This window comes from Schistocerca cancellata, chromosome 5, assembly GCF_023864275.1.
Source record: "Schistocerca cancellata isolate TAMUIC-IGC-003103 chromosome 5, iqSchCanc2.1, whole genome shotgun sequence".
Lineage (NCBI taxonomy): Eukaryota > Metazoa > Arthropoda > Insecta > Orthoptera > Acrididae > Schistocerca > Schistocerca cancellata.
In genome coordinates, this window is record NC_064630.1 from 180,045,711 (window position 1) to 180,062,029 (window position 16,319).

Sequence of the window (16,319 nt, forward strand, 5' to 3'; positions counted from 1 at the left end):
ATTGGTACAGACGTACCTTACAGCAATTTAATACCTTTAGTGGTACTTCAAGTCTTGAGGCATTGTATGTTCTTGAGGCATGGTTGATTCTCACTAACCAGTATATTTTTGTAATTGTTTCGTCTCTTTTATAAAAGGTGTTATCTATTTTTTATTAATAATCGAGTAAGAAATGGAATTATCACTCCCTTTAGCCACAGCCGCTATGCCAAAATTTTCTGTTTTTGAATAACCCTTTTTACAAAAGAACTAATTTTTATTCGTAAGATTTGCATTGGTTTGAAATATGGCGCCATTACAGAAAATGTCTTAATACCAGTGCCAACAGAAATGAGGAACAAACACACAGCTAAGCATTGGTACAACACTGCTGAGACAGTAAATTTCCTGTTGTCATGTGCCGTGGGTTAACGTACGCGTGTACGTGCAATGTGAAAGACTTCCCCCCACACGCTCCATACAGTAGTAAGGCGACGGTTGAACATCCATTGTATTGTGGCGTGGCACCAACGCTAGCCTGGAAATATATTTACGAAGTGACAGAGCAATGCCCTCCAATGCTTAAAAGATTAAATATTTGTCCACCATTTCTGTGAATAAATGAAAGAGAAAGGAAATTATAATAACAGTAATAAACGAAGAACTTAACAACAATTCATCGATAGTATACAATGAAAACGTAAAGTAACTGATCTGCAGCGAATATTCACATAATATGCCTTTACCTGCCTGTAGCCCTTGAAACCGGACAAATCAGCACGTCAACCTCAGTTTTCACCCTTTACCACAGATTATTCGTAATGCCCAAGTATCGATGTCATCCCCGATTACACCATGGTTTCTGTACCCAGTTTCAAATAATTAACTTTTTTTATTGCTCAGCCATTTATCAATTTTCAAGGAAATCAGCGAACGGCGGACGCACTAAGTTTTCCTTTATTCGCCTGTATAATTTAATATTTTGATTTTGTGTATCTTGAAACTGAGAAAATCAAATTTTTTCAGAATTCGTTAGATTTCTGCGTTTATTGCAGGAAATACAGGAATAAATAACCGAAAATTGGTTATTTCAGACAACAGCTATTTTGAGAGATTTTAACCGTCAGGTTAAACTGGCCTGAAAAACAAATGGTACAACGCAAAATCGGTTATTTCATCAATAAGCGTCGTCCCTATTGACCTTAGAGTGATAATTCCCTAGTTTTCAAATCTGGAATAATGAAACAAATAAATTAGGAAATACTGCCGAAACTTAAATTCCATTAAAATCTGAAATAGGACTTCCTTCGACTGCTAGTTCAACTTCTTTAACATGCTGTACGTTAGCGGGTCATCACTAGGTGCAGACAACGAGTAATCCATCTGCCAGAGAGAACGTTGAGAACAAATCCTCTCTTGTGTCTTTCCATAACGACGGAAACTGGATCCTTTCGCCTAGAAGTCCTTCTAATGGCTTCTCTTACTTGACTTGCGGTTGAGACCCCGATGATGGAATTCAGGAACTCTTGCCAAGACATTACTCTCCAGAATTATTCTCATTGCCTCTGACCTCACCACACGATAGGTTGGAAGATTCCTATCATTAGGACTCCACACGAAGCTTTCCATAGGCGCAATCCTGTTCCTGACTGCAGAACGAAACTCATTATTCCACCAAGGGACCGACTGCTAGATGACTTGGGATGGATGAATCAGCAGCTTGGTGAATCACAGCTGTTATGTGATCCACCCACTCCTGGAAGCATTCAGACTGCTCAAAAACAGACAACTGACGGTAGATCACCCTGGTAGCCTTTCTGAACAGCCGTCTTGCTGACCTCGTCTCAGGATCTGTTCCAGATGGCAAGTGCAGCCACATGGAGTAGCTGCCTCTCATGAAGGTCTCATTCACTTCCCACTGAGACATGCTTGGAAGGAAGGACGAGAAGAAGGAGCTGAAACGAGTGGTTTTAGCCATATGCATCAGTATGATGTTTTCAGTTTGAGCTAAATCCTCAAGTACTCCAGCCCTCGGTCAAAAAGTGTTGGATGCTCGTAGTGGCGTCTCCTAAAAGGAGGAAGAATCGAGGTACTTTAGAAGTTGGCTGTTTGAGGATGACATCATCAACTGGCTCCTCCTAAGTCGGAGGAACTCTGTCTTGATGTACTCAGGTAGTGAGACGGAGAATTAAAAGTCACAATGAAGGTGGAAGTCTTCTCTGCCTCTCCATTATTCCTGCGCATTTTTTGCATAATATCGACTATGTCCTGTGACGTTCGTCCCTGTTTCGGTTACGAGATACCCGTGTGACCACACCCATGTTCCTATTGAGGCAGTTGTGTAACTGAACAATTGTATCATAGTCATCAAATTTTGTGACTTCCTTAGAAATTCCACCTGCTTTGACGGAACAGTTTCATCCAACAAGGAATTATTTCGTAAGCCCTGAATAGATTTTACGATATCAGCAAATCCTTCAAAGCCTTTATGAATATAGAAAGTACCCTCCTTCCCAGTCACCATTAGAAACACTTTACTAAATACAATGTGATCATCAGGAGGGCTAGAATCTCTCAGTCCTTTTGATGAGTTGATGTGAGTTCTCCCAACCGGTAGACCCATCGCGGTAGGAGTGGAGGCACTGATTTGGTTCGTCATGGTGTTCTCGGTAGCAGCTAGGGACATAAAGGTCACTTTAGATAGATCCCTGGCTTGCCTTGGTAAGTCTTATAGAACTCAGGTGGTGCAAGTCCCCCCACATGTTGCCCACTAACGACTGTTACATCTGAACAGCCATGCAGAGCACAGGACGCCTTGAGACTGCGAGTTTTTTTTATAGAGGTTTTTCCCAACCAAGCGATCCGGTGCATTAAAGCAAGAACCCGATTCCTTGTGCCACACAATTTTCCATCAACGCGCCGTATGGTAGTCACTGAAGCTTATGGTCACTGAGGACTGTCGGCGCTTATAAGTCCCTAGCTCAGGAAACCTGGGTTTCCGAAGGCCGTACCCGACGTATTAACACTGAGCTGCCTTAGGTGCTCTACATTTAGCACAAGGCGAGGGGCACAGGTGGCTTAATGAATTCCACAGACGCGGCAAGAATTACCCCTTTCTTTTATCCTACTAACTCCAAAACTTTCAGCAGACGCTACCATACCGCAAAATGACTGTTACAGCTTTTTCTGGTCAGAAAATATTCTTGGTAGCAGATTTCATGAGAGTATCATTTTAAAAGTCGACATCATAGGTTTATTGTGAAACTCTTACGAAATTCCAAAGGATAATTCTAAACAAACGGCGTGGTGTGATTATCGAGGAGTTCATTTTCTTTCACTACTATGCATGATCCTCTACTGTGAATCGAAGACATGTCCCAGACTTTCTGACAGCGAGATTTTCAACACGTTCCGTATTGTCCAGACTATTCGACATTCATCTCTTTTCCAAAATGTACGTCTGACTAGCCAATCAGCACTTCGTGACCGATGACGAGCTCAGATATGCTGCCTACAAGTCGTTGAAGTACCAGGTAGTACCATTCTTTGATAAAAGGATAAAGAAGTTGGTATCGCTGCAGAATCAATGTTTCAATTTTGACGATGATTGCATCGGGTAATAATGTCAACCAATTAGAATGGATTGTATATAAAAGAGATTTGCTATTTGGGTAGCAAAATAACTGATGGTGGTCGAACTAGAGAAGATATAAAATGTAGACTGGCAATAGCAAGGAAAGCGTTTCTGAAGAAGAGAAATTTGTTAACACCGAGTATAGATTTAAATGTCAGGAAGTCGTTACTGAAAGTATTTGTATGGAGTGTAGCCATGTATGGAAGTGAAACATAGACGATAAATAGTTTGGACAAGAAGAGACTATAAGCTTCCGAAATGTGGTGCTACAGGATAATGCTGAAGATTAGATGGGTAGATCACATAACGAATGAGGAGGTATTGAACAGAACTGGGGTGAAGAGGAGTTTGTGGCACAGCTTGACTAGAAGACGGGATCGATTGGTAGGACACGTTCTGAGGCATCAAGGGATCGCCAATTTAGTATTGGAGGGCAGCGTGGAGGGTAAAAATTGTAGCGGGAGACCAAGAGATTAATACACTAAGCAGATTCAGAAGGATGTAGGTTGCAGTAGGTACTGGGAGATGAAGAAGCTTGCACAGGATACAGTAGCATGGAGAGCTGCACCAAACCAGTCTCAGGACTGAAGACCACAACAACAACATGTATATAAAGGAAACCTTAAAATTAGGGCTCTCGCTCTGAAGGCTCCATACAAACTTATTTATGTTTATAGACGATAATAATATCAAATTCGTGTGGCTTAATGGCCGTGTGCCAGTCTTTCTATTGGACACATGTGTTGTTCCTGGCGACTCTTCGTATGATTCAAAGGTGAAAGCTATATTACAACGGAGACTCAAAAATCAGTGGTCTGGGCAAGATTTGATGCAGCGACCTCTCTGTTTCCAGGCATGCACAAAGACAACTCAACTACAGGATTTGATGAGTGAGTTTGCGAGTATCAGTGTATATGATACACATGGCCGTGTCTTGTGATTGCATTTCCGTAGAAGTTTAAATTACTTATACCACTATGGGACGTTGAATCTTAGTATTTTATACAGATTTCAACTTGACACCTCTACACGTTCCTGAGAAAAAGCGGTCGTAACAGACGGTCAGACAGACAGACAGACAGAAAGTAACAAACGCCAAAACAATTGTTTATTTTATATAACTACAAATTAACAATGTTCGGAATTTTTTACTTACATTTACTGTAGGATCTTGCTTCTTGTAAAATTTCATGATTCTAGGTTAAAGGGAAGTACTGTATACGTTTAACTAGTGAGTTTGCGAACTTCGGAATATGTGACAGAAATTTCCGTGTCTTTTAACTGCATTGAACTACAAGAGTAAATTTTGCACACTTTCAAACGACCGTAGATATTAGTATGCGACTTAAATTTCAACTGAGAAAGGGTGGTTTTAACTGTCGAACAGACAAAGTCAGACAGACAGACGGACAACAAAGTGGTTCTCTAGGAGGTCTATTTTTACCGATTGAGGTACGAGACCCTAAAATTATCATTATTTTCCCTTTTTTCCAGCAGCCCACGTATATCATGTGGATAGCTGCGTATAACGACTGCATTGAGTGGTTCCTTTTAAGCTTTAGTAAGCCTCTCTCGACGATAAAGATTGTTTACTGCGCCGCGATATGTCAGGCATTAAATGTACTCGTATAAACTATAAGGTAGGCAACGCTTTTTGGAATATAAAGATATTTGGCGACGACGCATCAGTGAGCGACAAATTCATGGCAATAGATAATTGCGAAAAATACAGATAATCGAGACGATGATCAGCTCTTAGTCCAAATACTGACAGACGACCATAAACATAAATAAATTTGTTATAATCCACGTGAGTAGAGGAAACAAAACGAAATCTCCTCAGTGGACAACCATTTATGATAACTGTTGTGACTGACAATTCGCATATTTTCACAACGCAACTTTTATTTATGTAAGTTTACAAGGTTGAAGACAGAACAACAAAAGAAAGATAACAATAAAGATGCCAGAATAGTCTCCTAACTGAGGCAAGCAAAAGTTCACTTCTAATTTTCCACAAAGGTTCATGGTAACACACGCACACACACACACACACTAGAAAAAGTCTATTTCGGAGACGAAGACTTAATCTTCAGCGGTCGAAGTCCATGAGGTCGTCTTCAGCGGTCGAAGTCCATGAGGTCGGCATCCACAGGGAACTGAACTTCAGGATTTTTTTTTTCTTTATTGTATTTCAGTTCCCCATTGGGGCGGGCTGGCAGCAGCATATGCGCTGCTATTCAGCCGAAAGACATAGAACAAACAATAGAAGACATTTAAAAATAACAAAGGAGAGAATATGGTGAACATAGATATAAAAAAGGGGGAACATCATGGAAGGCAATAGACAATAAACGGGGTGACTGTAAAATGGAGATAAAAAACTGTTTAAAAGTAGCACACATAAAAGGCCACACACTGCGGCAATTAAAAGAACACAAGGTACAGTATGAATGGAGCATAAAAGGTATCGACAGATGGCGTAGCACATAACAAACACTGACGCCGAACCTCAAGGCAGTACACAATTAAAATCACGCCTCTTGATGCACAGGAGAAACAGCACTAAACACAACACTGATGTGGCACACTGACAATGATCAAAACAAAGGATCTGCCAGGCGCTAGGAGATGAGGGAGACCGAAAGAAGGGAGGGAGGGGAAGAGATGGGGGAGACGAGCGGGGGGGGGGCGCTCATGAGGGCCAGGTGGGGAGGGATGTGGGAAGGAAAGAGGCAAGTATGGGGTGCAGGGTCTCAGGGGATGGGGGGGGGGAAGGAGGAAAATCCGCTCTGGGAGAAGGAGGGAAGAGGAAAAAGGGGGCCCTGTGGAGCGCGGAGGGGGGGGGGGGGAACAAGGCAAGGTTATAGTTTTAAGGAAGGGTAGATGTCATGGCGAAGTTCGTCATCCGGGAGTGGCAGGCGTTGGAAATTGTCCTGATGAAGGAGATGGAGGGTGTGGAGGTGGAGAGAGGGAGGGATACAGCGATAGAGGCGCGGCAACGGACGGGGGGTGGAGAGGAAGGAGGAAACCAGATGGTGGGGGGGATCAAGCCTGCGGACAATGTAAAGGATGCAGAGATGTCGGAGGAACAGGAGGAGGTGGGGGAAGGGGATCAGTTCATACAGGAGCCATGTGGGGGAAGGAAGGCGGATTCAGAAGGCATGGCGTTCAAGGATTTGGAGGGCCTTGTAAAAGCGGGTGGGGCGGAGATGCAGGCAACACTAGCATAACAGAGGATAGGACAGATGAGGGATTTGTAGGTGTGGAGGATAGTAGAATGATGCAATCCCCATGTCCGGCCAGCCAGGAGATTCCGAAGGAGGAGGCGGGAATGGGCTTTCTGCTGGACGGTCTAGAGATGAGGGGTCCAGGTGAGGTGTCGGTCGAGGGTGAGGCCAAGGTATTGCAGGGTGGGGGTGAGCTGGATGAGACGACCATAAAGGTTGAGGTAGAAATCATCGAGGCAAAAGGAGCGAGTGGTGCGGCCTATGATGATTGCCTGGGTTTTGAAGGGGTTGAGATGGAGGAACCACTGGTTACACCAAGTGGTTAAATGGTGAAGGTGGGTTTGTAGGGTACGTTGAGACCATTGAAGGGTAGGACAGAGAGCCAGGAAGGCGGTGTCATCATCATACTGTAGAAGGAGGACAGGTGGGGGTGGCTTGGGCATATCAGCTGTATACAAGAGATAAAGTGGAGGGGAGAGGACAGAACCCTGGGGGATGCCAGCCGTGGGATGAAAGATACAGGAGTTGGTGTTGTGGAGGGTGACATAGGAAGGATGGTGCGAGAGGAAGGAAGTGACCAGATGGACAAAATTTATAGGCAGGGCGTAGGTTTGGAGTTTAAAGAGGAAACCGGGATGCCATACATGGTCATAGGCATTTTGGAGGTCAAGGGAAACAAAAATGGCGGAGCGACGGTAGTTTAGCTGGAGAGACAGAAAGTGAACAAGGTTGAGGAGTTGGTCTTCAGCAGAGAAGGAGGGTCGGAAGCCACACTGGGTAACGGGGAGGAGATGGTGTTGAGCAAGGTGCTGATGGATACGGTGGGAGAGGATGGATTCAAAGACCTTACTGAAGACGGAGGTGAGGCACATGGGACGATAGGAAGAGGCGGCAGATAGGGGTTTGTTGGGTTTGAGGAATAAGAGGACGCGGTAGGTCTTCCACAGGTCAGGGTAGAAGCCAGTAGAGAGGATGACATTATAGAGATGGGCGAGGACAGTCAGGAAGGAATAGGGGCTTTCTCGAAGGTGACGGTGGGTGACACAGTCTTGACCAGGGGCCGTGCTGAACTTCAGGACTGGTTCTAGCCCCTAAATACTTGTCTTCAGCCGTTCAGGTTTTGGCGTACTGATACTTCCTGCAGGCCGTGGCTGGAGCTCCTCCTGCAGGAAGTAGTGCTAGGAGTGTCTGTTTCCATTATCTTGCATGTAAATAGCCAGTGTTTACCATGGAGCTTTTGTACGCCTTGGACATAGACAACCCCATCGTCTGTGGTGTAATATGGGTTGCTGGACCTTAGGGGCTACCTTGGCTCCGGCCTAACAATAACCAGTCACAGCCTTCCTGTATCTGTAGAATGACCACATACAACTGGCCATGTGAAAAGTAGATACCTGAGTTACATTCTTGGGAAGAATCTCATCGAAATGTTTTTCGGAGACGAAAGAAGCCGCTTACAAAACTTGATTTCCATCAAATTTTCAGGATTAGCACGCATGGGGATACTTCAATCTAGAACTGCTGTTATTGAGTCGATGCAAGAACGTCATAGGTATCCTCAAGGAACTCCAACGAAGGACGCTGTTTGAAACGATACTGAGGTTAGGAACCATACGTTTCTAGTCTTTATTCAGGACTGCTCTACCAGTATAAAACTTTTAACGGTTCGGAGTGTTTTTCTTTGGAACAAAAACAATGTTAATTAACACCAGCAAGTAGAATCAATACTGTAATAAGAAGACAACCTCTATTTATGTAGATGTAAAGTAACATCGCTACTGAGTGTCAAGTTTCGTATAGAATTGAGAACCACATCACGAAATGTGTAGGTTTTTTGAAGCACTCATATTCATTTCATTACAAGCATCTTCATAACAAAATATTAAATGAAGAAAACCTAATGGTGGATCGTCTGTTCTGTCTGTTTGCGTTTATAGTACGCGTATATTAAAACGGCATGAAATTTATACAATGATAAAGTGAGAATTTTCACGACCTCTTTTACGGGAACAAAGCAGAGCAGTTACAGCCGACTGCACTCCAGGGTTCATAAATCTTTTAATCTCTTGTTTCGAAGTACGGTAAACAAAAATACTGTACTATTTCGCTGGTATCAAAAAATATCGCTGAAAATTAATCCCACAGAATCATTAATAACACCCTTACCACGACTGTTTCCCCAGGCTTGCGTGCTCGCTATTGAAAATTCGTTACCGTAATTTGCTGCTGTACCATTATATCTCCAAATTATTTCAGAACTGTTGTGTAGTCGTATGGCCACTCCGCATTTGTAAATAATTCGACAATCCTCTGGAATCCACGGGTGGAATTTAATTGATTACGTAATGTGGAATGGGACGGGCGGCTACCACAAGTGCATCTGCCATTCCGCTGATTAAAGTGTTCCGTCCTTCCTCGCGTTTCACGTAAAACAATAAACTACTACCGTTTTACAATATAGTTAATGGTGAGAAACATTTAAATTCCCCACTCCAAAGACTAAGCACTAGAACAGCGTGCTGACTACCGTTGTGTCTAGGAGAGGAGTCTTTGTTTGCGCTCGTGTGCTTACGTGTGTGTCTGTCATTTATTTTTATTTGCCATATAACCTTATCTTTGAATTTTATAGAAAGGATGTAGATTTCAGTTTTAACACATCGGAACTAGTGAATTGGTGTCACTATAGATTAACTGTTGTAACTGTTGCCGATGTGGGCCGATATTCTATTCATTACGTTTTAGACATCTTTGCAACAAATAGCACTCTCCAGGATCACTGGGCTATATAATCTGACCTAGCTAATCAAAATTTATCACGGAATCACTATGGGACGTGGAACTGAACACTAGATGGCACAATATACGGATCCACCATTATGAACAGAGATGGCGAGTATTGTGTTGTCAACAGAAAAACTGTAACAGCAGAACAGCACGAATTCAGAAAATGTCGTTCTTGTGAAACGCCACTAGCTCTTTATTCGCAGTAAATGATGAGATCTATCGACAGTAATCTCAAATTGATGCCATATTTGTAGATTACCAGAAGGCTTTTGACACCGATCGTCACAAGAAACTCCTAAACAAATTGCTTGCCAACGGTTATAGTTGCAATTATTATGCGACTGAATTCTTGATTTCGTGTCACAAAGGTCAAAGAGCGTAGTAATCGACAGAAGATTATCGAGTGAAACAGAAATATCTGTCGTTCCGCAAGGAAGTGGTGCTTCAAATCAATATAAACGATTTAGGAGACAATCTGAACAGACCTCTAAGAATTTTACAGATGATGCTGTCATTTACCGTCTAGTAAAGCTATCAGAAGATCAAAAACCAACGCTAAATTATTTGCACATAATATCAGTATGTGCAAAAGTAGAAGTCGTCTCTGGATTAAAAAAAAGTTCAGGTCATCCACATGATTACTAAAAGAAAAACGTTAAATTTAATAAATGAAAAGCACTAACTTGTTTTGTTCTGCAGTATTACTTTTATTGTGTTAACCGGTTTTCTGTTTACAAGCCCATCTTCAGACATTTACTGAGTATTGTCGCCGTCCGCTGTGGCCGAGCGATTCTAGGCGCTTCAATCAGGAACCGCGCGACCGCTATGGTCAAAAGTTCGAATCCTGCCTCGGGCATGGATGTGTGTGATGTCCTTAGGTTAATTAGTTTTAAGTTCTAGGGGACTGATGACCTGAGATGTTAAGTCCCATAATTGTCACCAAAGAAATTACAGTGTTTGTAACCAACATTGGAAGAGAAGTCACACATCTAGATTGAAGCAGAAACATAAAGTATGTAACATATTTTACAGTGTTAAGGTAATGCAATGAAAAGCGAAGAATTGAACAGTAAATAAATAAATTAGGAGTAGACAGAGAGAAATGTTAACACAAAATAGAAACAGCATGCCTACATAACAGTTGCTATTAATAAAAAAAACTAGTAAAATAAAATAAAATTTGCTCTTGACAAGGGTACTTCAGGAGGTATAAAACATGGCGACAGATACACAAACCAAGTAAAAGAAGAAACAATTATCAGTGTAACCACAGAATACATAAGGAACTTAAGCAATATCAATAAGATAAACAGAAATGAATAATGGCAAGAAAATGGAGGAGTGTGAGGGAACATACAGTAAATGCAATATTTGGGAGTGTGGGGATACTGCATTTTAAAAGTAAAAAGGCTGAACAATACACAAATACAGAAGGAACAAACAGGAAAAACATTAACATTATACTCAAAACTATGACTATGTAACAATTCGCATTAAATAAATAAAACATGTAAAATAAAAACAATATTTGATGAGAGAACTACAAGAGGTATTAAACACGGAAAGTTATACAAGTACCAGTTGAAAGAACGCCTCAGCAATGAAACTACAGTCTATATGGATTACATTGGCAGCCTCAATAAAATAAAAGAGCTTAATGAATACAGGAGAATGGGAATATGTAGGAACAGACGTGATGACAGAAATGATTATATGATATTTAGGTGAGGGGAAGTGTTGAACTGTTTAGATTACACGATCAATCACACATATGTAAAAGCTGACACCCCTACTAAATACAGATAACTGGGGATTACAAAACAAACTTGAATTGGATGAATCACTCATACACTCCTGGAAATTGAAATAAGAACACCGTGAACTCATTGTCCCAGGAAGGGGAAACTTTATTGACACATTCCTGGGGTCAGATACATCACATGATCACACTGACAGAACCACAGGCACATAGACACAGGCAACAGAGCATGCACAATGTTGGCACTAGTACAGTGTATATACACCTTTCGCAGCGATGCAGGCTGCTATTCTCCCATGGAGACGATCGTAGAGATGCTGGATGTAGTCCTGTTGAACGGCTGGCCATGCCATTTCCACCTGGCGCCTCAGTTGGACCACCGTTCGTGCTGGACGTGCAGACCGCGTGAGACGACGCTTCATCCAGTCCCAACCATGCTCAATGGGGAACAGATCCGGAGATCTTGCTGGCCAGGGTAGTTGACTTACACCTTCTAGAGCACGTTGGGTGGCACGGGATACATGCGGACGTGCATTGTCCTGTTGGAACAGCAAGTTCCCTTGCCGGTCTAGGAATGGTAGAACGATGGGTTCGATGACGGTTTGGATGTACCGTGCACTATTCAGTGTCCCCTCGACGATCACCAGTGGTGTACGGCCAGTGTAGGAGATCGCTCCCCACACCATGATGCCGTGTGTTGGCCCTGTGTGCCTCGGTCGTATGCAGTCCTGATTGTGGCGCTCACCTGCACGGCGCCAAACACGCATACGACCATGATTGGCACCAAGGCAGAAGCGACTCTCATCGCTGAAGACGACACGTCTCCATTCGTCCCTCCATTCACGCCTGTCGCGACACCACTGGAGGCGGGCTGCACGATGTTGGGGCGTGAGCGGAAGACGGCCTAACGGTGTGCGGGACCGTAGCCCAGGAGCAACAGTGTCCCTAATTTGCTGGGAAGTGGCGGTGCGGTCCCCTACGGCACTGCGTAGGATCCTACGGTCTTGGCGTGCATCCGTGCGTCGCTGCGGTCCGGTCCCAGGTCGACGGGCACGTGCACCTTCCGCCGACCACTGGCGACAACATCGTTGTACTGTGGAGACCTCACGCCCCACGTGTTGAGCAATTCGGCGGTATGTCCACCCGGCCTCCCGCATGCCCACTATACGCCCTCGCTCAAAGTCCGTCAACTGCACATACGGTTCACGTCCACGCTGTCGCGGCATGCTACCAGTGTTAAAGACTGCGATGGAGCTCCGTATGCCACGGCAAACTGGCTGACACTGACGGCGGCGGTGCACAAATGCTGCGCAGCTAGCGCCATTCGACGGCCAACACCGCGGTTCCTGGTGTGTCCGCTGTGCCGTGCGTGTGATCATTGCTTGTACAGCCCTCTCGCAGTGTCCGGAGCAAGTATGGTGGGTCTGACACACCGGTGTCAATGTGTTCTTTTTTCCATTTCCAGGAGTTTATAATATAGTAGGGAAGGCATATTAAAATCTGCGTTTTATTGCGAGAACACTCGGAAGATGCAACAGGTTTACTGCAGGAACTGCGTGCAGTGCAGTTGTCCGTCCTCTGCTGCAGTACTGCTGTGCGGTATGGGATCCGTACCAGACAGGATTGACGGAGGTCACCGAAAAAGTTTAAAGAAGAGCAGCCCGTTTTATGTTATCGAGAAATAGAAGAGAGAGTATCAAGGATATGATAAGCGTCTTTGCGTCCTTCATTGCCGCGAGATTTTCTCACGGAATTTCGATCACCAGCTTTCTCCTCTGACTCAGAAAATATTTTACTGCCGCAAACCTACATAGGCATAAATGATCAATATACTAGACTACGAAAAATCAGAGATCGTACGGCAAGATTTAAGTATCACTGTTACCACGTGCTGTTGGAGAGTGCAACGGTAGGGAAATAATCTGAAGGTGGTTCGAAGAACCCTCTGCCAGGCACTTGAGTGTAAACTGTAGAGTAGGCATGTAAATGCAGATGAGAAATAGGTCGGTCAGGAGAGCTCAGTGCCTTCGAACATGGTCTAATAAATGGATGTCACTTGAGAAACAGATCCATTAGGGACATTTCAACCCTTGTAAAACTGTCCAAGTCGATTGTTAGCCAGGTGACTGTGAAGTGAAAACGTGAAGGAACAACCACAATAAACTAGAGTCCACGCAGACTTCGTGTACGGATGGACAGTGACTGGCCAGTATTCCCGAGGGTGGTTGTGAAAAATCACTTGAAATGAACCGAAGCAATCACTCGTGATTTCGAAACTGCTACCAGAATTTCACCCACAAGAGTGAATATGTATAGGGAACAGCTCTTCATACGCCACAGACCCCTGTACTCAAAGCTAATCAACTATTGGGGTGATGTAAAGAATGATGCCACTGGACACTAGGTGGCTGGAAACAGAGATTTGGGGTGGTGAACTGCGCTGTACCCTTTGAAAATCCAATGGAATAGTTTGGGTTTAGTGAATGCCTCGAGAATGTTGCCTGCCATTAAGTACAGTACCAACAGTGAAGAAAGGAGGATATAGCGTTAGTGTAGAGGGGTGCTTTTCTCGGTTGGAATGTGGGCCACTTATTGCGCCTAAGGAAAAGCTAGATGCGAAAGAATATGAACAGATTTTACAGAATTTGTACTGTGTACAGAAGAGGAATAGTTTGGAAACGAATGTTGTTCGGATCAGCATGACACTGCAGCCTGTCATACAGCAGCTTCTGTGCGACCATGGTATGTGAACAGTGATATTCCTGAAAGGGATGGCCTGCCAGGAGTCCCGACCTGAACCTAGTGGGACACGTCTGGTATGAGCCACAACGCTGACTTCACTCCAGACCCTAGCGTCCAACTTCACTAACTTCTCTGGTTCGGTTCTTGATGAAGAATAAGCTGACATTCTTCGAAAGAAAGTCAGACATTCAGATACCTCACTGAAAGGATCCCCAGCAGAGTTCAGGGCGCCATATTGTATAACTTCTTAACTACCGTAATACGTAACTAGTTAGTTAATTAAGTTAATTAAGTTAACCTGTTCATAACGAGAATATCCAGTAAACATCTTGCAATCGTAGCTCAACATGAGGAGATTTGCTTATCTCATGTCTTGGAAAGCTATCTCGATGACCCTGTTGAGTTTCTTCTCCGCCGGTTGCAGATTCTAACAGACATACAATCCACTTCGAATGAAATCTCGAAATAAAAGGCTGCCACGTTATTTTTATTAAAAATGAGGAGAAACTGTCTTTAGAACCACTCTGACAGCACAACAGATGGAATCTAAGTTCCTAATCTTCACTTATTGGGCACCTCTGCAAGTTCATAAAAATTATGTATGTACGACTTCAACGAGTACGCGAAATCGCAGACACCCGATATCGGCATATAAATAATCTCCGTCGCACGTTGAATCACTAAATCACTCTTACGAGGAAATAAAATCCGTCTGCAGCACATACGTGTTGCCTCACAAAACAGAAGCCTGCACAGAGCGCGATTCTGATTGCTCGCTTTAGTTGGCCAATGATTAACAATATTACACAAAATTCAGCCTGAAATGTCAGCATCATTTTGGAATCACTGAAATCATGGTTCGTAAGCTATAAGTGTTTAGAATGTCGACAGCCCTGTTCGAGGCGTCCGTATAATTTTATATAAGTAATATTAATGAACAAAGACATGCGCTTGCTACCATAACTCCTAATATGATGAATCACATTGCCTGTATGCTCCAGTATAATACCGTTCCCACTCAGACCTTCATCCTCACTCTTCATCATCATATGTCTTTTTATGGGATAGGGCATGCTGCTGCTTATAGCAGCGTGATCCTTGCTACACAAGATGACGAAATGTAATGAAGTTCAAAAATGACTCAAGTGGCTCTGAGCACTATGGGATTTAACTTCTGAGGTCATCAGTCCCCTAGAACATAGAACTACTTAAACCTTACTAACCTAAGGACATCACACACGTCCAAGCCCCAGGCAGGATTCGAACCTGCGACCGTAGCGGTCGCGCGGTTCCAGACTGTAGCGCCTAGAACAGCTCAGCCACCCCGACAGGCTGTAATAAAGTATGGGCCGACATATATCCCAAGCCAAATTATTTTTAAGATTTTCTGTTTTTATTTAAAAACGCAAAATGCTTGGTTCATTACGCTAGGAATCAGGCGCCGGGTTTGGAGGGCCCTGATTCGCAGCTATCCACTAGAGCGTAGTGTGACCGATCTATGTGGTGGACATATGGTACGCTATGGAGAAAAAGAGCGTTGAGCCGGCTCTGTGGATTAGTGCCTGTAACCTTCTGGCTTTATCGCGGAAGTAGCGTTGTTCGGCTTGGACTTATCGACACCATTCCTTTATGTTGAATTTGATAGATTTGTGTTATACTTTAGTTCTGCAATTAATGGTTTTTCTTAACGTCTTTGCCGTAGTTGGCGGTCGTCTTGTGCAGGCACACCCTTGTGGGCGAAATTATGTGGCATTCAGGTATATTTTGACCCATTGTTGCTGTTAATGCGAGCTCTGTATTTCACTATTTTGCAGAGTGTTCACTGTTGGCTTAGAGAAAGGGCCTGGTAGTGAAGAGAGATGGTACTGCATGTCTGGCGACAAGAAATGGAATTTTGTGGAAACGTCTGGTCAGTTGGCGCCATAAACTAACTACAAACTTTGTGAGGCAACTCACGTGTACCATTTATCGTATATGATGGTCACAATTTAGTTTATTCGTAATTGTAATCTGTTTGTTGTTGAATCGAAACAATTTAAATTTATGTGATTTATTGCGTAATCAAAATGTAATGCCTCTATTAGTTATCGTTTGGAGTACCTTGAGCTTTTTATGGTTTGGTGCCAACTGCCACTTCAGGTACCATGCAGATATCTTGTCTAAATAATTTTACGATTCATTTTGATCTTCT